Raw genomic sequence first — 22,417 nt, forward strand, 5'->3', positions numbered from 1 at the left:
CTGCCAGGGTTAAGTGATGCTTTTTGAATAACTGTACTAGAACCTATGTAACCAGATGAATTCAGTTTCTATTGCTCCAGTCATTGTAGAACTATAACTACTCTTTAAGAAATTTGGTTCAGAATCTACAGTATGTATAAGAATATATAATATGTATAAGAATGTGTAGGTATGTATAAGATTCAGAGATTTGAAGGTTGTATTCTTTACAGATGAAGATACTGAAGTTCAGGGGCTGTAAATTGTTGTGATCAAAGGAGTTCTGTAGTGGGATTGATTCCAAGCTTCCAGGAAGCCCACCGGCTGCAGAATTGATCAGTGCACATTAATTTCTCAACTGTTTCGATATCATGGCCAATTGCAACATTGTGCACAAAGCCTGTCATGATCCCACAAACTGTTTTGCAATTTTAGTTGTCTCCAAGTCAACCAGGGACAAGTCAATACGTTGGCAGAGCCGTGGGTCTGTCTTTCCCAGTCCGGGCATCGCATGCCGAAAAGGGGCTTCCTACTGGAGAGATGGGTCCCTTCAACTGGCTCAGGCTTCAACCTCTCATAAAGAGAACTGACTTTAACAAATCAAAAGCATGGGCTTTGGTATATCTGAGCAAGAGGAGGATAAAGCACTAATAAATAAACCTGGCCTCCCTGACCTGGGTATTGGAAATAACCATCCTGACCTCCCCCAACACTCTCCATCAAACACTAGAGTGGCCTTCTAAGTGGAAAACATCACTACTAAGTGGAAAACATCCTTGGAGGGAGAAGGGCAGATGGTGCAGCTAGGAGCCTCAACTCCCAAAGGAAGGCCCTTGTCCCATCCCACCCTGGCTAATCCATCATGAGTGTGTACATTAGCTTCAGCCAACACAAACAGAGATACTCTTCTGCACAATGAAGAATTTCTCAGCTGTGGCTGCCTGAACTTTATCTCTCAACATCCACTCACAAGCCAAAGCTACTGAATTCCTAATAAAAATGTATATTAAAGTGTAGACTTCATAGTGAGTGGCGAGGAAGCAGGTGAGAAGGGTGGAGGAGATAGTTCCATGAGATTCAACTGGAAACATCAGAAGAGACTAAGAAAACTGGTAGATATATAATACTATGTAGCTGCTTAGATATAAACTCTTAAGTTTTACTAAATCCATCACCTCCCACCATTTATGATACCACATTTCCTCCTACATTTAGTCTTTGTGTTATTTGTCTGTTGGTTAGAGTTCTTTTTCTAGCAAAACCTGGGTATGTTACAATGTATTCCCATTTTGGCAGAAGTCTGTGACATGAATCCACTTCTGTACTGTGAGATGCCAGGCATCAGACTGGAAGATTTGAGCTGCAGCTATAAGTCAGCCGTTCCAGAGCATTCATTTCAGAATATGACTTAGAATCCCTGATTTTAATTCTCCCCTCTCCTCCATCCTGAACTCCCACTGATATTTTTTTAAAGAAATAAAAATAAGAAACCATGTATGTGAGTGAGAGTGTGTTTGAATAAGGTGTATGCCATTAAGAGATCAAGAAATGTGGACAACTTCTGCATAGTGATTTTCCTCCAAAAAGTACGTTATGGAAATAGAGGGGAAAAGTAAATTTACGGTGGAGAACCTGACAGATATGACCTTAGCCAGGTAGTCAACACAACTGTGATAAGTTAGGTTGACAAGATGTACTCTGGATACGATGTGATGGAAATTGCAATTTACCTCTATCCTCTTCTCCCCCAAAACCCATACATAGCTCCAGGTTAATCATGAGAAAAACATCAGACAAATCTCAATTGAAGAACATTTACAAAATACCTGATCAGTATTCCTCAAAATGATTAAGGCCATCAAAAACAAGAAAAATCTGAGAAACTGTCACACAGCCTAAGGAGATATAGTAAATAAATGTCATGTGGTAACTTGGATGGGAACCTGAAAAGGAAAAAGGACATTAAATAAAAGCTAAGGAAATCTGAATAAACTATGTACTTTAGTTAACAATAATGTACTGATATCAGTATTATAACAAATATATCATACTAACATAATTTGTTAGTAATACAACAAACTGGACATAAGGTATATGGGAACTCTTCATACTCTATTCAGTTTGTTTTTTTTTGGTAAGCCTAAAACTGTTCTAAAACAAAATGTTTATTAAAGCACATGATGAAATGTCTCAGAAAAGAGTACATCTTACAAAAAATAGTTGAAAAAATAGTGTGCACATAGAATAACAGAGTGTAACTAATGTTCTGTTTCTTTCTCCTCACAATTCCTTCGCTGTTAATGCTTATTTCTAATAAACTGTTTAAATGAATAAGTAAGGCGTGCCACACAGGCTGGAGAGACAAAGCATATTTAAAAAAGTTTGAACTGTTGCTAATGTGCTCCCAAAGCAATTGCTTATAGTTGAGAACCCCTGTTTCAGAGGCACAATTGGAGTTGCCTTCCATCTGGAATACAATGTTCAAGGCAAGTAATACAAATGTGCTAGATCGATGCTTACTATATATGTATATATATATATATATATATATATATATATATATATATAGTCTTATCAAAACTCAATATTCACAACAATTATTTAGAATTTAAAGCAACGAAAAGCTTTTGGGCAAGGAGTATTTATCTTATGACTGGCATTGTTTGGAATTATCAATGCATAGTAACTTTGCAAAGCAGGCCTACTTTGAGTCAGTTTTGTTATTGTTCAGAAATTTTCTACAAACAATGCACACCTTCAGCTGGGGTAAGATTCTCTCAGCAACAGTCCCTTGGTTTTCTATTGTTGTTAGAACATTGGCTTACAGAATTATCTTAGAAAAAGAGGATAAAAAGCTGAAAACCTTAAAGAAAAGGATGGAGAAAGAAAGAAGACCCAGATACATTCAGGAGACTGTACGCATGCAGGTGCATGTGTGCATGTACAGGATAAATTTGAAAGAAAAGAGAGAATAAATGAATAAGAAGAAACAATTCTAAAGGAAGACAACTCAAGTCTTCATATTGAATATACCCATGGAAAACCAAGCTAAATCAAACAAATGATATGCATTTATTTTTTTATGTTAGTTCTGCAGTTTTCAATTTAAAGATAAACAATCTTATACACATTGAACATAAAACCTATAAAAAAAGTTACCAAAAAATTAAGGTGGCATCTAGACTTGTTCTCTAAAACACTAAATGTCAGAAGACCTTAGAGAGCCATCTACCACATTTTAAAGAAAATGATGAATTCCAAATCTAGCCCAACTCTCATTTATAAGCAATATAAGAAATTCTTACACAAAAAGCATCCGACAATATACTCTTCATGAAGTATGTAAAAATAAGAAATTTATTTAAGAATATCAAATTTAACTATACATAAAAATTTTATGCATAAATATAATAATGCACAATAAACAAAATTTATTTAAGGAATGCTATTATGGCTCAGAATTAGGGCATTTTGTGCAGAAAAATATATTTGAAGGAATAATGGGAGAAAATATCCCAAAATCTATTCAAAATGTAACAAAAACTTACCAGATTCAAAAAGCTCAACTTGTGCCCTGTCCAGTTTTGCTCAATGGTTAGAGCATCAGCCCTCAGAATGAAGGGTCATGGGTTTGATTCTGGTCAAGGGGATGTACCTCAGTTGCAGGCTCTATCTCAGTCCCAATCAAGGTGCATAAGGGAGGCAACCAATCGGTGTGTCTCTCTCACATCAATGTTTCTCTCACTGTATCTCTCCCACTCCCTTCCACTCTCTCTAAAAATCAATGGGAAAAATATACTTGGGCGTTGGGAGCGACCTCAGTTGACAAAGTCCTGAGAGGGCAGGTTTCACAAAGTGGCCTGCCTGTTCCCAAGGTTAGTCATGCATCCTGCCCCCCTTTAGGCTTAGAGACCCTTAAGCACAATAGTTTATTAATCACACATTCTGCCCCCTAGAGCTTAGTTAATCTTCAAGCACAGTTGATTTATAAGCGTAATTGTCCTTGAGCAAGAAGCATAGCTAGATTATCTCATGGAAAGGAACTTAGGTGGCGTCAAAGGTGTATGTACAGGTATAGCCGTTGGAATCTTAGCCAAGATAAGGAAATTTGTGTAAAGGTCAGTAGGAAACCTAAAACAAAGGGGTATAATTATGTTTGCCACATAATAGGAATGATGTATTGTATGAAATGTAACTGACCCTGTATAAAAGTATGGTGAAAAATAAACTCGGGACTGTAAGCGGGAAGTGCTACAATCCTCCCGATCCCATTCTGTTTTCTGTCTGTCTTTTCTCATCCTCTCCCCCCCTTGCAGGTACTGTTCGACTGATGCTGGCAGGCTCCGGCACTTGGGTGAGGATTAACAAAAACAAAACAAAACAAAAGCAAAAAGCTCAATTGGCAAAAGAATAAATTTGTAGAAAACAACACTTACGTAGTGTGGACAAAAAAAGACCACATGCTGACCTGACCAGCTTAGGGAAGACCTGCATGATGGTTTGGCAAACTCAAAGACCTAAAGTAACCACAAAGGATGGTCAAAAATTAAAACATTAACTAAAAGCAGTTTATAGTGGGTAGTCATGTCCTAGGCCAGTATCTCCCCTGTAAAGGTCAGTCTTTACCTTCACTGAGCCTATTGTCTTTTTGCATCTAAGATAACATGCCTGTGAAATGTCTGGGTATCTTGTAACTTTCCTTTTTCTGGACCCCTCAGGTCACAACCAAATGTACCTCGGTGCCAGGACAGAGACCATAAGTCCCTTCATTGTTATTGTTATCATGTTAATTGTTGACTGTTAACTATCCTGCACCCACCTAAGTAAAAGACATATGTGTCTATCATTTTAGTTTTTATCCAATCCCACAGGTCCCCCCTTTTGCTTTCTCCAACCTCCCCAATCTATCACCAGTGGATTTCATGTAACCCACTTATGTCTCCTCCTTTGATTGTAATGTATAAAACAAGGTGAGGAACTGCCATTCTCCGGAGCACTCTCCCAATCCATTGAGATTCTGCTTCCCAGCAATTGTTGACAGTTTGGCTCAAATAAACTCACAAAAATTCTTTACAGGTTTGAATGTTTTTACGTTAACAGTAGCACATCATTGTAGAAGTTCTGAAAAGGAAAGACAAAGACAAACTATTGAAAGCAGTCAGATAGACATGTGGCATTCAGAGGAATAATAGTGATGACCACAGATGACATCAGAGAAATCAAAGTTCATTTTGAAGTGCTGAAAGGAAAAGAAACTTCAACCTCAAATCCTATATGCAAAACAATACTCTTCAAAAGGGAAGAAGAAATGAAAACAGTTTGTGGCCTACAAAAGCTGACAGACTTAATTGCCAGCAAACCAGCATAAGAAAGGCAAAAAAAAATGTTCTTCAGGTGGAAAGGAAATGATACTAGATGGAAACTCATTAACAGAAAGGAAAGAAGATACCATAAATAGGAAATAAGTAGGTAAATATGTAAAAGACTATGGCTTTGTTCTTATCATAATTTTATTACCAGACATGGATTATTTAAAGAAATAATAACATTGTTAAGTAGGATTTAGTACATATTTAGATGTAAAATGTGACAAAAAAGCACAAAGGTGGTGAGTAGTTGAATAAAATAATACTGTGTTAGGGTATTATGTTTGTGAAGTAAAAATAAAAAGAGAAAGTGAGTTGGGTATTTTTTCCTAAGCAGGATGCAAGGGTGGTTTCTTTCCCGGGTTCTGGTCCAGGTGGACTCAAAGAATGAAGCCATGGACAAAAGGTGGTAGATGAAAAGGGTGGACATTTATTGGAAACAAGGATAGACTCCCACGTAGGAAGGGGATCCCAAGGGGGGTGACCCATTAAGCCCCTTTTTCTAAGGTTTATAAAGGCTGCAGTTCTTTGTTTCTTGGTGCTGCCTCCAATTGGTAGAATATCAACTTCAAAGCCCAAACCCCACGGGTGTCCCCTCTCGCTCTCCCCCTTCAGTGGTAGAATTCTCTGTCTCCTGTGAAAATCTCTTTTCCTCTTTCTCCCATTTGTCAGCATCTCTCTATCCTCTGTGAAAGTGTGTTTCCTGTTTCTCCCCATACCCTGTGGCTTGTCCCTATCTTCTGTGAATGGATGTCTTCCTCTTCCCTTATCCTGTGGCACCTTTTTTTTCTCTCTGTGAATATATGCCTTTGGCAGCTCCAAACGCCCACCTATGGGCTCCATGCCTTCCTCCCCCATGGACCCTCTTTATTTCTAAAACTCCCTATACCTGTCTATTATACCCCTAAAACTTCTTTCAAAAGTGTGAAGTTTAAAGTGAGGAGTAGGAAGTGGAAAAGAAAACTAAAATTTTGTTATTCCTCTGTGGAAGTGGGGTATCCCTTTTCCCACTGAATGCTAGGGGTCGGGTCCTTACAATATCTTGAGAAAAAGAATTTTCTGAGACTCAAATGGGAGGATGAGTGATTTTTATTTGTGTGGAATTACATACATCGGTTTCTAAAGTCCCGTTTCCTTTCATCCAGTCCTGAGAGAAGCACAGCTGGGGCTTCAGTAGAGCGAAAGGCAAAGCCGGTGTCAGTCCATCGGTCCATTAGGTGGGGTCCACAAGGCTGGGGCCCTATGGGCAAATGCAGGGGCATGAGCATCCCACAGGGCAGGAGTGCAAGAGGCCAGAGAGCAGCTCTTTTTTTAGGAGAAGAAGTATCCCAAATCTTCCTGCTTTCAGTGGCCACAGCTACTCTGGCCAATGACCTATTCCCAGGCCAGTTACTGTTTCAGTCACAGACAAGTACCTTCCCTGTGTCATCCAGACTTTACTGGGCACGCGTCTAAACAGCAGCTTCCTGACAAAGCAGCACAAACGGCAAACCTATACTATTTGGCCTTCCCTTTCTCCTTTTCAGTTATTAATAACGGGGTTACTTACAATAGTATTAATTTCAGGTGAGAAGTGAAATTTAAAAATATGAAGGGTCATCGTGAAATGAAACAGACTGATATGTTATTGACACAACTTTTTAACTCTTAAAAAAAAAAAAGACTAATTCTTTTAAAAGGTATGTGTCTGAAGCCAATGGAAAGATGAAAATAAAAGAGTAAAAAAATAAAATAAAATAACCCAAAAGAAGGCAAAATAAATAAATAAATAAATGAAAGAACACCAAAATATAAAAGTATAAATGGGAAGAAAAGCAAAAGAGCAGACTTACAACTAACTACATCAATATGACTGTTATAACTTAAAGATACAGATTACAAACCCTATAGCTAATACCAAAAGAAAAAGTGAGCATTGCTAATAAAAGCAAAAAACGCCGAATCCTAAAGGCAAAAAGCACTGAGAAAGGGAACAAAGAACAGGTATGAGAATAGAAAACAAAGAGTAAAAAGGTAGATTTAAACTCTATCATATCAATGATTAAACACATTTTAATAAAAGTATTATCAGTTTGGATTAAGAAAAAATATGATCCAACTGTATACTATCTATAAGAAACTCACTTTAAATACAATGGCAGAGATGAGTAGAAAGACAGACTATCTATACCAATATCAGATAAAGTAGACTTCAGAACAAAGATCATTACCAGGGAGGAAAAGAAGCATTTCATAATAATAATTTAATCAATTCATCAAGGAGACAGAACAATCCTAAATTACTATGCATCCAATAACAAAGCTTCAAAATTAATAAAAAAGGAATTTTAGGAATTGAAAAGGGAAATAAATTCATAATTTCTATTGGAGAGTAATCAGTTTTCATTCAATAACTGAGGACTAGTAGCCTGAGAATCAGTGAGGACACACAAGACTTGATCAATATACACAATCAATCAACCAAAGATAACTGGCATTTGTTTATAGAACACTCCACCCACTGCAGAATACACATTTGTTTCAAGGACACATAAAATGTTCACTAACATAGACCATTCATTGGGCCATAGATAAGTTCCAATGGATTTAAAATGATTAAAATCATACATAGTTTGTTGTCTGACCAAAGCAGAATTAGATATCAATAACTGAAAACATATCTGGAAAATCCTCAAATATCTGGAACTTATATAACACACATCTCAATAACCCACAGTTTAAAGAAGCAATTGAAAAGAAAATTAGACATTATGATTAAACTGAATGATAATGAAAACATGCTATGTCAAAATATGTGGAAAGAGGGAAAATAGAGAGGAAAATTTAGGTCTGAAATGTAAATATTACTAAAATAAAAAGCCCTAAAATCAATATCCTAAGCTTCCCCTTAAAAAGCTATAAAAATAAATTCAACACTTCTTTAGTAAATAAAATAATAAAGATGAGAGCAAATGTCAATGAAACAGGAAATGTTAAAAAGAGAAAATCCATGAGCCTGGCCAGTGTGGTTCAGTGGTTGAGCATTGACCCATGAATGAGGAGGTCAGGTTTGATCTTGCGGGGGTTTAGGGGGGCTTTCACAAGGCAGCTGATCAATGATTCACTCTCATCACTATCTCTCTCCCCCTCTCCTTTCCTCTCTGAAATAATAAAAACATATTTTTTTAAAAAAACATATTAAAAAAGAAAATCCATGAAATCAAGCTGGTTCTTTGAAGAGTTCAATAAAGCTGACAAATTTCTAGAAAGACTGATGAAGGAACAATGATACAATGTTGTCTCTTTAATTTCAATATCATAGTTTAAAGAGACAATATCACTATAAACTTTACAAACATTAAAAGGATAATAAATATCATGAAAATTTTCATGACAATAAATTCAACAACCTAAACAAAAGGAGCAGATTTCTTGAAAGACACAAATTGGCAAAACTTATTTAAGAAACATTTAAAAAATGAAAAAATATATCTATATCTATAATAATAAAAGCATAATATGCATATCGACCAAATGGCCAAACAGTGGAATGGCTATCTGGATGACCTTCCGGACAAAGCCAGGGCTGCAAAGTCCTACTCTTGCACGAATTTCATGCATCAGGCCTCTAGTATATCCTAATATATAAAAAGCTAGGGGCCATCACGACCGAAACAACCACAGGGATGACCAAACACAGGCTGTGTGGGGCAACAAGGCTGGCAGGGTGGTTAGGGAGGGACAACCAAACGACTGAACAGCAGGCTGCATGGGGGGACCAGGCCGGCAGGGGAGGCAGTTGGGGACAGGCCAATGGGGGGGTGGGGTGAGCGGAGACCAGGTTAGCGGGGGGGGCAGTTGGGGGTGACCAGGCTTGCAGGGCGGCTAGGGGTGATCAGGCTGGCAGGGGGTCAGTTAGGGGCGATTAGGAGGCAGGCAGGTAAGCAGTTAGGAGCCAGAAGTCCCAGATTGTGAGAGGGATGTCCGAATGCCGGTTTAGGTCTGATCTGGCCTAAACTGGCAGTCAGACATCTCCCAAGGGTTCCCAGATTGGAGAAGGTCCAGGCTGGGCTGGGGGGACCCCCTTCCCCCGGTGCAAAAATTTTTTGCACCAGGCCTCTAGTCCTATATAATAAAAGAGTAATATGCAAATTAACCATCACTCTGCTACACCCACAAGCCACACCCACCAGCCAATCAGGAGCAAATATGCAAATAAACCCAACCAAGATGGCTACGGCCACAGAGAGCAGGAGGGAGGCTTGGGTTTCCTCAGCAATGGAGGAAGCCAAGCTTTCCGCCTGCCCTTGCCGGCCTAGGCCTCCACTCAAGGCTACAAAGTTTCAATGATAGAAGATACATAAACCCAAACAGAAATGGCGGCAGCCATGGAGCTGGAAAGAGCAGGAGGCTAGGGTTGCCCACGGCGATGGAGGAAGCCAAGCTTTCCGCACACCCTGGCCAGCCCAGGCCTCGTTTAAGGCTGCGAAGTTTCAATTATAGAAGATACATAAATCCCAAAAGAAATGGCTGCTGCCTCGGAGCAAGCAGAAGGCTTGGCTCCACTCCAGGCTACAAAGTTTCAATTGTAGAAGATAAATAAATCCCAGATCCCAGGGCCTCTGCTTGGGTAGCCAGGGGGCATGGCCAGCCTTCAAACCACCACAGGCCCCTCGCCCAGGCTGCCCCACGCCCCAAGGGAACCCCCACCCTGATCTGAGACACCCTTCAGGGCAAACCAGCTGGCCCCCACCCATGCACCAGACCTCTATCCTATCTAATAAAAGAGTAATATGCAGATTGACCATCACTCCAACACACAAGATGGCTGCCCCCATGTGGTCAAAGATCCTGCCCCCATGTGGACACAAGATGGCCACCACAAGATGGCCTGCAAGGGAGGGCAGTTGGGGGTGATCAAGCCTGCAGGGGAGGGCAGTTAGGGGTGACCAAGCTGGCAGAGGAGGGAAGTTTGGGTCAACCAGGCCTGCAGGGAAAAGCAGTTGGGGGGGGACCCAGGCCTGCAGGGGAGAGCAGTTGGGGGGACCAGGCCTGCAGGGGAGGGCAGTTGGGGGGGACCCAGGCCTGCAGGGGAGAGCAGTTGGGGGGGGGGACCTGGCCTGTAGGGGAGGGCAGTTAGGGGTGACCAGGCCTGCAGGGGAGGGCATTTAGGGGTGACCAGGCCTGCAGGGGAGGGCAGTTAGGGGAAAACAGGCTGGCAGGGGAGCAGTTATGCATCAATCAGGCTGGCAGGGGAGTGGTTAGGGGGTGATCAGGCTGGCAGGCAAAAGCGGTTAGGGGCAATCAGGAAGGCAGGCAGGTGAGCAGTTGGGAGCCAGCAGTCCTGTATTGTGAGAGGGATGTTCGACTGCCCGTTTAGGCCCAATCCTGGTGGATCAGTCAGTAGGACATCCACCGGGGATCTCAGATTGGAGAGAGTGCAGGCTGGGCTGAGGGACACACACCCTCGTGCATGAATTTCGTGCACTGGGCCTCTAGTATATATATAAAAGCCTAAGCGACTGGCTGACCTGCTGGTAGCTATGATGTGTATTGACCACCAGGGGGCAGATATTCAGTGCAGGAGCGGAAAGCACAGGCATGGAAACATGGAACACATTGATAAATCTCAGAGGGAAGCAGGGAGGGGGGACTCCTTGGGGAATGTCAGTTTCAGCCTGATCCCCCTCAGGCCAGGCCAAGGGACTCCACCAGTGCATGGCCTCTAGTCTTACATAAAAAGTCAGTTTATACAGAACATGACAACGTTCTATATCAATAAAGCAAAAATGAAACACATTTACTAAAGTAAAGGAAGACAAAGCCCTGTAATGTTAAGAATGTTTATTTCTGGGTTGTAATATTATGGGGTGTTATTATTCACTTACTGCAATAAACATTTATTAATACTATAATCAGGAAATATATTTTTAAATCCTCATTCCACTTGGGAATGATTTGTGATTATTTCCCTGGTAATATTAGCTTAGAAAAATAAGATATTCACAACTCAACAATTTTGCTATTCTTGTCTCCAGAAGATTCAAATCTGACTTTAAATTGACAATGATCTTGTAGGAATAAAATATCACCAACATTCCATGCCAGGAAACCAGAGCTTTTAAGAGTAATTTCTGAGGAATTGACAAAGAATGATTTGATGATGTCTTTAGGCCCATGCATCCCTTTGAGAGGGCTGGGGGGAGGGGGAGCGGTCAGACACCACAGTCACCCATGAACTGATTGCTTGTTGACCCAGATATGCCAAGAGGGGCTCTGGTGCTGTGCTGGGGGTGAGGACAAGGGATAAAAGATGGTCGCGTTGGCCTACAGCTCCCTTGTCAACCCAGGTGGGAATTTCCCACAGAGGTTTATATAAATCAAGGAAAGAAACTTACCATCACTTACATATTTGTTTTTAATTTTTTATTTATTGATGAGAGAGAGAGAGAAACATGGATTTTTTTTTTGTTCCACTTATTTATGCATTGGTTGATTGATTCTTGTATGTATCTGGATGAAGCTCTCACTAACTGAGCTAACAGGGACAAATTTTGTGGTTTGTTCTTTTACATGGATAACAATTCTATCCATTTTTGAAAACACAAGTAATCTTTGGATGTTTCATTCTGGATGAAATGGAAACAACAGTGGCAGATGGATCCAACTGGATCTCAGAGGGAAATGTCGCAACAAGATCTTCATCGATTTGCTAAACATGGTTAGTGACAGGCCCTCCAGCCACCAATCAGGATGAGAAATGGAATCTATCAGTGGACTTGTTAAGCCTCCCTGGTGTCTGTGGCTGACAGTGGAGTATCTGCCTTTCTCTGTAAACATTAAATCATTCCCACTAGAGAGAGATGGGGGAGAGAATACACACAATACTAGAAAAACCTGAACAGTGAGTGCTTTATTTTGGAGATGCCACTGAGAACATAGAAGTTCCAGTTAGTAGCACATGGAAATTTATTTTTATGAGTTTTAAGCCTGAGGATTTATTTACAGATCAGCTTCTGAGACAAAGTAATAATTCAACATGGACTCTGGGGCTGTGTTTCTGTTCTGAAGCCTTGAGAGTAAAATAGTCACCTTTTATTATGTCTCTGGTTGTGAAAATGAATGCTGAAAGTTAGTGAGGAGTAGGAAGTCTGTCATTCTATACCACAGGTTTGCCAGTTCCTAAATTAATCCTCCTTGCCTGGTGTGCCTCGAGCTTCCTGAGCTCACCCGTCTTAGTGCCAGCATTGCTGCATCACAGCTAGTCGAGACCATTTCTGCGTGAAAAATAAGAATGCGGCCCCTCCAGTAATTAACTTAGTGCCACGGATGCTTGCAGTGCACCAGGCTGATGAAGCAGCCCCATCAGCAAATGAGGCTCACAGGCGATCAGTTAGTCACACCGAGATGTGTCTGACTCTGACTCAGAAACCTCCACTACAGACAAAGACAAATACAGTCATCACTGCTCAGGGCTTTGGTCTCCAACCCTTGCTATCCTCAGGCACATGTGCTGGTGCTAACCTTTTAGATCAGTGTCTCCCAAGGTACAGCTATGATGCTCAGCAATGTAATTTATCTTGTCATCCTCAGATCGTTCAGATTTTCCAGATGAAAATAAAATTATTATATGCCATTTTGATCTCAGAGATTTCAGATATAATTATGAGATTATGATTTCCTTCTAACCCTTTCATGTTCCGATAATCATTATTTTCATAAAGGTTGGTGGTGACTGCAGTGCGCCGGCAACTCTTCCCGACTCACACTCCCTTCACTTGCATATCTACTGATTTTTGTTAAATGTGCATGTCTAGCTCTCATTACAGGATTGCATTATATTCTCCATGAACAAAGAATGGAAAAAATAAACCATTGACCACAAAAGCGATAAAAACAGTGTGGCCCCTAAAAGTACCACTATCCTGCATTTCAGATTTGTTATGACACATAAAAATTTATGTTTTGCTTTCAAGTCTGGATTCCCAATTCATTCTCAGATAAGAAGTCTTGCTTTCTTTACCCTCATGGTCAGCTACGTTTACAGCTGGAATTTTCAAATAGGCTGCCCAAAGCCCAGAGAGCTACCTCTTAGCCCTTATCATAGACCAGCTCTGCTTGCACTTCCAGGTTTTACACTAAGATTGCAGTCCACTGCAAAAGCTGTGGGCTCCCACAGGGAACCAAAGCCTGTGTGTGTGGTGTGAGGGTGGTTTTGTAAATGCAGATAAGGCCCTGGGAAGGGAGGCTGATCACACTATTAGCAGTTAGCTTGGGGCAGTGGAACCTGGAGACAGACCGGGTGTGAGAAGAGGGAGATCGCACCTTAGTAGATCTCTCCTGAGCCTGTGTGGTAGCAGTGGTTAGACTTGGACAGGAAACGCAGAGGCCCCTGCTCTCAGGGAGTGTACCTTCTGGTGGGAAAGACTAGTGAACACACACAAATCTATATATATAAAAGCCTAAGCGGCCATCCAACCGTTCCACCGTCCAACCAGTAGCTATGATGCGCAATGCCCACCAGGGGGCAGACGCTCAACACAGGAGCTTCCAAGCTGCAGTGACTTGGCAGCTGCAGTTCTCGGGTAACACACCCAGAACCAGAGAGGAGGAAGCTCGATTACCTGGTGTGTCGCCAGAGAACCACCCTCTGGGGATCAGGACCCTTCAGGGGATGTCAGAGAGCCAGTTTCAGCCCGATCCCCAAAAGCCAGGCTGAGGGACCCTACCGGTGCACGAATCCGCATTAGTGACTATGCATTAGTAGTAACACTATGAGGAAAACAAACTGTCCACAGCACCTGCTTGGAAACAAAAATGGCTTCTGGGAGCAGATGACAGTTAAGCCAATTTTATTCATTGAGGATGTGTCATCATTTCCGGCACAGGGGGCGGGTGCGGGGGGAAAAGTCTAAGGAGGAGGAAGAGCAACTACAGGGCCTGGAAGGGAAGCTGGCTGCAGCCGCTGGAGCCTGCAGCAGGAGTGTCTCCGAGGTCAGGAGGCAGGGGAGGGAGGGAGCTGGGGAGGCACGTCAGGAGCACTTAGCACACCTTTCTGGGACAGGAAAGACATTTGAGCTGCCTTTAAAGAACATATATCTACTGTACATACACCTTTCTAAAGGGAAACGAAGAAATAGAGTATGCCTCCCGGCCCTGGGCATGACTTTGGACTGGAGGCTTTGTGTCAGGACCCTGTTCCTGGGCAGTGGGCTCGGGAGGCGCTGAGGCCCGAGCACAGCCTCTCAGGCATAGAGACGAGCTCTGGCAAAGGTGAGGACCACGGGCAGGAGTGACTGAGCTCCACTAATCTGAGACCCGGAGAGACTCTGGCAGTTGCAGCTCTGCAGAAGGGTCCCGCCCGGCCACCCTGTGTGCCTGTCACTGCTGCTCCTAAGGGCAGGAGGTGCCTCAGAGAAATGTGAGCAGTCAGCACCTTCTGACATATTTAGTGAGGTGAAGAGGCCCATTACGATGCAACCTTCATAGGAAGGTGAGTTCTGCCATCTATCTTTGCCAAGAATTTCTGAGCATCTGGGGTCTGCAATCATCCAACGGATGATAACTCTCCTCCCCATGAATGTCCTTGCAGCCACCAACTATCTGGACTAATTTCTGGTTTTTCCATCTATTGAGAGTACAGAGCTAAATGGGAAACCCAAATGCCAGTCCCATTGGAGATTAGAAGGGCACGGGGTTGGGAGGAGCCATGGCCACTGGGAAGCTCGGCATTCCAGCCCGGCTTCACCTAACTTTCCACTGGCTGGTGCTAGCCCAGTCATTGCTGCTCCACGCACCTCCCAAGCAAAGGCAGAGGCTCCCCGAGCCCTCTGCAGTGCCCAGGACAACCCGGAGGGGTGGAGGCAGCAGAGAGAGAAGATTTCTTCCACTCGAGGGAGGCCTCCAATCCAGCTGAGACCAGTGGGGCCAGCCAGGAGCCACAACCATCGAGTCAACAAATAAAGAAAATGCCCCATTCTCTCCACTGGAGTTGCCTAAAACACTCAACAAGCAGAGCAACTCTTCTGGAAACAGAGAGCTAGAGGCTCTGGGGCGTCACCTCGCGCCTGCACATGTGGCTGGGCTTTATGTCACTGCATGCGTTTATGCCAGTAGGTAAAACACTTGGCATCTTGAATTCATCATTTGAAAACAGAAGAAAAATTGCCCAATCCTGTCTGTCACCTTGGGAGAGCCCCAGTCTTCAGCGGACAAAATGGTAGGGAGGTTCCTAGAACCCACAGAGGATGGCTGGACCCAGGCGTATCTCAGCTGAGAAAAGGGGCCACATAAAAACAGAACAGTGGAGCGTCCTTCGCTCCTCAGGGGACAAATTGGGACGGGCTGCAGCAGGGACTGCCCCTTCTGAGCACAGGGCACAGCTGCGTCTGCTGTCACAGGTTTATTATGCTCCCACTGACCCTGCTCCAGGCAAAAGATGCTCCTCCAGCTTCTAAGCATTCCCTCCTCATCCAGGACACAGGAAATGGATGCAAAGGGATAAATAACAACAGGATTACGGTTCCCGGGGACACAGGAATGTAGACAAGGGACAGCAATGAGAGCAGTTTGGTAGTGAGCAGAATACACCTGCAGGGCCTGGGAAAGGGCGGGGCTGACACAGCAGCCTGGATGGAGCTGAAGTACAGAGGGCTGAGGGGACATCTCGGGGACAATGGCTCCATGGAGACAGAGGCATGGAGGAGGGCAGTGGTGAGCGTTGCGATGGGAGTTCGGGGGACAGCAGGCTGTGGAGGTCTTTGAACGCCACAGCAAAGTAGCCTATGCACTGGTGGAAATGACTGAGACTTTTTGATCGAGGAGGGTGATGTGTGTAAAGACAAGCTTTTGTGTTTGGGAGAGAAAGGTCTGAAGGCATAGAGTCCTGTTAGAGAACTTTAAAATAGCTCAGCCTGGCAGTGGGTAAAGGCCTGGCTTAGAAAGGGGTGAACTGGAGTTGGGACAGGAAAAAAACACTCAGCTCCATTTGCTGACAATTTAGAATATAGCCAGAAGGACAATGTGGGAGGGAGGCGGGGGTCCAAGGAGACCCTGAACTGTCAAGTTCGGGTGACTGAAAGTGGGGGCCCACTGGGCAGGACTCCGGGAGATGCAGGGGAAAGGAAAGACCCCCGAGAAGACACATGTGCAGTGAGGACACACAGCGACCACAGGACAGTAAAAGGGGTGCCTCCTGTTTAGATGCGGAGCAGACTGGACCTGCTCCAGGCCAGGAGCTGGCGGTGAAGTCAGAGGTGTCCTAAGCTGAGTGGTCACTGCGAGCTAAACAACACGCGGAGTCCGTCCCTCCAAGCCCCATTCAGTAAGAGCACAGGAGCCCGAAGGTGAGTCACTGCAAAGGGCCAGGAAAGCAGAGCCCTACCAGCTCTCCTCTGGAAGGTACGCACCGGAGGGCAGAGGCCGGGCTGCTCCCTCCTCATCAATGCACAAACCACTCAGGTGAACTGGTCACATAGATGCCAGGGTACCTGGGCAAAAGGAGCTCTGAAAGGAAGGGACTGGGAGTCACCTCACGGAGGCAGACACTGAACTAGAAGCAGGGGGGACAGAGAATGTGTCCCCGGTGAGGACAGCGACTTAGCAACAGGTGCAAGGTGACTACAGCCAGCAGCAAGAAGAGGAGGGAAAAGGAAAAGAGGAAGGAGCCGCCTGCCCAGGGCGTGGCACTTACACGCACAAAGTCATCTCTGACCTTTTCCATGGTGACACGGAGAAGCTATTGTCATTTGAACAAAGTGTACATTTCAGCGTAAAGTCACCCTAAGCACAGAGCCCAGTGCCGAGAGAAACGCTGCTGGGTGAGTGTAAAAGTTCCCCATCTCCTCGTCCTGCAGTGATGGTCCAGGAGCGTCCAACCTGATTTCTCTTGAATAAACCTTGCCCGAGATCCTAAACCCCAGCCTTCAGACCCAGGAAGGTCTCTGCCCCTGCTTCCTCATTAGCCTCGGATGCCAGAGAACATCAGGTCAGATGGTCCCTGAGGCTCCCTTGGCTCAGCCGGGTAGCCCTGATGGAAAGGCCTGGAAAGGCCTAGGTGCCCCGTGCAGCCCCGCTGCTGGCCCAGGGCGGAGAGGGATACCCACACCTGGAGGCCCCAGGTGGAGGGACCTACTGCCACTCTTCTGACAGCGCTGTGTTTGGAAAAGGGATTCTGAGAAAATGATACCATTGATTCTCGCTGTTTATTTTTTCTCAAAGGCTTTCATATCTAATTTGCTTCCTCTTCAGATAAACCGTGTCTGTGGGAAGCAACCTAAGAAGAAGCCGAAGGAGTCGGCCTCTGAAGAGCGGTTCTCTGAGCTAGGGAGAGGCCCCGTGGCACGGAGGGCAGTGCTCACTCTGCCAATGAGCTGGTCTCCCCAGCAACCCCGAGGCCAGCCCGGCCGGAATGCAGCCTCCCAGCATCCTCACCCTCAAAGTGCTTCAGGTTGGAGCAAACGGCTTTGGGTGACAAATGAATTTCTTTATCTACTTGGCGGAGTTTCTGACCCCCTCCAGCATCAGGCCTTTACCTTAAAAGCATGAGGTTAGCGGATGGGTGGTTATGTCCTCCCTTGTCCCACATCGCAATTTGCCTCTCAAATTCTTATAATATCCTGAGGCTCTGGAGGGAAGGAAAATTGAAAGTATCCAAAAACATAGCAAGAAATGGAACATTATTAGTCCAAAAATCTATCCTATTGACAGTGAAGCATAAGTCATGGTTTTATTTATTTCATGAAAGTTTGGTTGGTTAAGATTTTGTCAAGGTGTCGTCAAGATAGAAACTATAAAAGACCATCCACACACCATATCTTCTGCCAGCACTGGCCGGCCACATCCCACCTCCACCGTCTCGGCCCCTCGCCTCTGACCTTGCCCCGTGACTGAAAGGCCTCTGGAGCCCCAGCATCGGCACATGGCTCATCCTCTGTTCCTCTCAAGGTGCTTCTGCACGGTGAGTGTTCAGCTCTGCTGAGCTGGATTACCTAGGATGTGGTTGGCCCTGAGGGATTCAAGGCTCAAGGTGTGCCATCAGGTTCCTGGGTGAACACAAGGCAGGCCTGCCAGCCAGGCCAGAGAGCTTACAGAATGCACCTCCTGTCCTGCCAGCACGGGGCCCGCTTGGAGATTCGGCTGAGAAATGGGTGCAAAGGCTTGACTGGGATTCCAGGAGGAGGCATGACCCTGGGCATTAGAACTAGAGGTGTGACACTGCGACTCTGGAGCTCCCTGGTTATTGGCTCAGCAATAGGGCGCGTCCCAACCCCACAGCTGAGCAGTACTTCCTGCTCCCTTCTGTGGGTCTCTGTGTGTGGTAGGTAGGAACCAGCAGTGTGAAAAAATGGAAAGAAAAAGACACCCTCTGTCACACACACTCCATCCATTCCAGTGTTTAAAGGAGCTTTGGGAAGGATGGGTTTGACAAGCTTTATGTAAACATGCTTGATTCTGTCTTTTATGAATTTACTAACTTGTTTCAGAATTGCCTGATAAGTTATATCCACTGCTTTTGTGGTGCTGTGTTTCCAAACCTGGATCAATAGTGTCCTGTGAATGGTTAATTGGAACACATTTTGAGCAATGGCTAAGGAAGTTCTGTTCTGCCCAATCCTATATAATAAAAGGCTAATATGCAAATCGACTAAACCGTGGAATGACCGGTCGCTATGATGCGCACTGACCACCAGAAGGCAGACACTCAATGCAGAGCTGCCCCCTGGTGGTCAGTGTGCTCCCACAGGGGGACAACCAATCTGCCAGAAGCCCTGAGGCCCAAGCGGGCTTAAGCCAGCAGCCAGACATCCCCTGAGGGCTCCTGGACTGCAAGAGGGTGCAGGCCAGGCTGAGGGACCCCCCAAGTGCACGATTTCATGCACCGGGACTCTAGTAGAAATATAATGTGACCCACAAATGCAACTGAAGTCATGCTTAAGTTTCTAGTAAAGAGAAAAAAGATGAAGTAAAAAATAATAAAAAAAGAAAGAGATGAAATTCACTTTAATAGTCTATTTTACTTAATACAATAGACCCTAAATATTATAATTTCATCATGTAAACAATATGAAATTATTTTAAAAATATGAAATCTCTTTTGTACTACATTTTCATACCCAGTGTGTATTTTACACTCACAGCACATCTCAATTTAGATCAACCACAATTCAAGGGCTCAATAGCCAGGTGTGGCCAGTGGCTGTTACATTGGACATTATAGTTCTAATCCATTATCAGTGTCATTGCACTGAAAACTGGCCCCCCTCCCAGATTGTCAATACAATAAAACAACACGGGTGTAGAATAATGGTATACAGACATGTCCTAAGTCTCCAGTATGTCCAAATGTTCTGGGATTCAGGGTGTTTATTAACATAGCTGATGAATAATTAAAAGAACTTTTTCTCATTTTGAAAAAAGACACACTTTCTTTTCTGCAAACAGAGCAGAAAGAACTGGCTGCCATCTGTCAAAGGAGCTCAGATGGAGACCATCCATGGACCTCTCAGCTTGAAGAGCTAGGCATCACTGCAAGTTGATATTATATGCAAAACTAGGTCAGTGATAAGCACTTGTATTGAAATTATGTGCCTATCATCCCGATCTTTTCCTAACACTTCTTGAACATACATAGCATGTAAAGAACGAGTGTTTCACCGTTACTGGTAAAGGTCATATTTTTTAATTCAGAACTAGGAAAGAACTCACCACATGCCCCTTTGGGAAAAGATAGAAGATTAAAAAAAAAAAATTCCCTAGAGCCTAGTCATCATAGCCAGAGAGTCAGAAAGGACTGAAACACCTTGTCTGGTCCCCATGCAGCTCACTGCCAAGTGCAGACAGAGAGAGCCCAGCATTGCAGTGGGAGGGACACAGATGGGCCAGAGGAGAGTGTCCAAGGCCGTGGAAATGCAGCACCAATCGTGACCACAGGATAGCAAGCTCAGGAACAAAACACTGCTGCTACAACACTTGTAGCTATTGTAACAACTCATGTGTGCTAATGCAATGAATAACTGATCCAGAGCCCAAAACTGTCATTTAATTGCATGAAAAAAAAAATATGGTACAATTAGAAAAATGATTGATGGGGTGGGGTGGCAATGATACAGCTTATCAGCATATTAAATATTTTTAGGCCAATGAAATGGGCTGCAGAAGATCACTGTATTCCTGATCTCCAGCAAATGGCTTTGTAAGGCTGCCTTACTTGGTCACCTCTCTGGTCTCATGGAAAACATTTCCTTTTAATCTACTAATCAACTAAGGAAAATCTAGTTGATTTTCCTTAACCCTAACGCAAATGCATCTCAAACCCCAGTCCTACCATCCTCCTGTGGGAGATAGAATTTTTTATGATTATTCTTTTGCCTTTTTATAAGTTACTTCTCATGAGAATACTGCATTTTTATAAATGCAATTCAAACGAGACTGGGAAGTAAAAGAACTTGAAGTATTATGAAAACCTCAGTTGGTTTAAGATTGGATGTGCTTTTGAGCCAAAGCACTAACTTGATCAGGAGGTTCCGAGATTGAAATATGCTCCATGTGACAGACACTGCCATGGAGACATTAAAGAGAAGACCTAGGCAGAGCGGCACTTCCAGCTGAGAGAAGTTCTGGGACCGACTCCCCGGAATCCTCCCATGATTTCGAGGGGCATGTTCAGGAGGAGTTGGTGTAAACAGTAATATGACTGATTTATAATAAGATACAATTTAGGGGATGCAGTTGAGGTGGTAGAAGCTGTAGTGCGATAAACCAAGACTATGAAAACCAGGTCTAGAATCAGATCAACATTAACAGCAGATATGCCTTATAGCCCGTATGTTAGAGTGCTGACTACCTAATGTTTTTTGTTGCTTTTTGTCCAAGTTGCACTGGTAGAAGCAGATTACCCTTCCCCTGTACACCCACCCCAATGCAGAGCTTACATGGAGAGTACCCCTCTGATCTTGGGGAGTGAGACTTGGACAGCAGATCACTCATTATAATCCCTTTTAGCCAAGCTCTCTCATCTGTGAATGGAGGCCCTTAAAAAACTTGAAATTTGTGGGTTACCTAGCTCCTCTGACCACATTGGCCCAGCAGTATGTTCTTCCCCTGAACTTCACCCTTGTGTTATTAATACTATTTCTTTTCATTCATTCAACAACTATGTGTTGAACGTCTTCTCTGAGCTGCACAAGGCACTGGGGATAAAACAAGGAACCACTCCTGCCCTCCTGATTCTCACAGTCAATGACGAAGACAGTCATTTGTTAATTCATAAAAATGTTAACATGCAACTATGATAAAAGTTTCCAAAGTAAAGAACTTTGTGCTAGATGAGAGTCTAAAAGGAGAGCCTTAATCAGAGGAATCTGGAATTCAACTGAGTAGTCGAACAGATAAGTAAGATTAACCAGGTGAAGAACAGAGCAACAAACATTCCAGGTAAAGGAATAGCATGTGCAAAGGCACAGAGGTAAGAGGAAGTGTGCCGAATGGTTAACAACTAAAAGAAAGGCAATATGACCTTTCTTATTTCTAAGGGGAGTGGAGGAAGGAATTCTGGAAATCTAGATGGAACAATGGTAACCTAGAACTAATGTAGCAGCAAGAGACTTGGAGAAAAGAGGGGGACTGGAGACAAAATGGAAGAGATGTGATAATAGATTAGTCAGGGCATTAGTTAAGCGGAAAAAGGAGCAGTAAAATATGACTTCTATGTTTTCAAATTAGATAAATGAGTGGTAACACACAGGAACATGGAAAAGCCTGTGGCTGTGTGTTGAAAGACTTGTGTTGTGTCCAGAATGGAATGGTTTTCTTTGATGGGAAGAAATGCAAGGATTTCATTTTGATGATGCTAAGTTCAAGTGTTGTCTGCTTCCTCTTTAAGGAATGAGTAAAGAAGGATAAGCAAATTTGGACTCATAAGAAAGGCCTGGGCTTTAGAGAGAAAGTTGATTTCATCAGTCAAGATCATACCTAAACAGGGTGGCATTGAGTTGCTCATGTAGGAGAGTGTTCAAATGAGAAGAGGAGTTGGCTGGGCCTTAACAATGCAACACACTGTTAGGGGATCCTGGGGATAGGGCCTAAACCAGTAG

Source organism: Plecotus auritus (genome assembly GCF_963455305.1).
Source record: "Plecotus auritus genome assembly, chromosome: 7".
NCBI lineage: Eukaryota > Metazoa > Chordata > Mammalia > Chiroptera > Vespertilionidae > Plecotus > Plecotus auritus.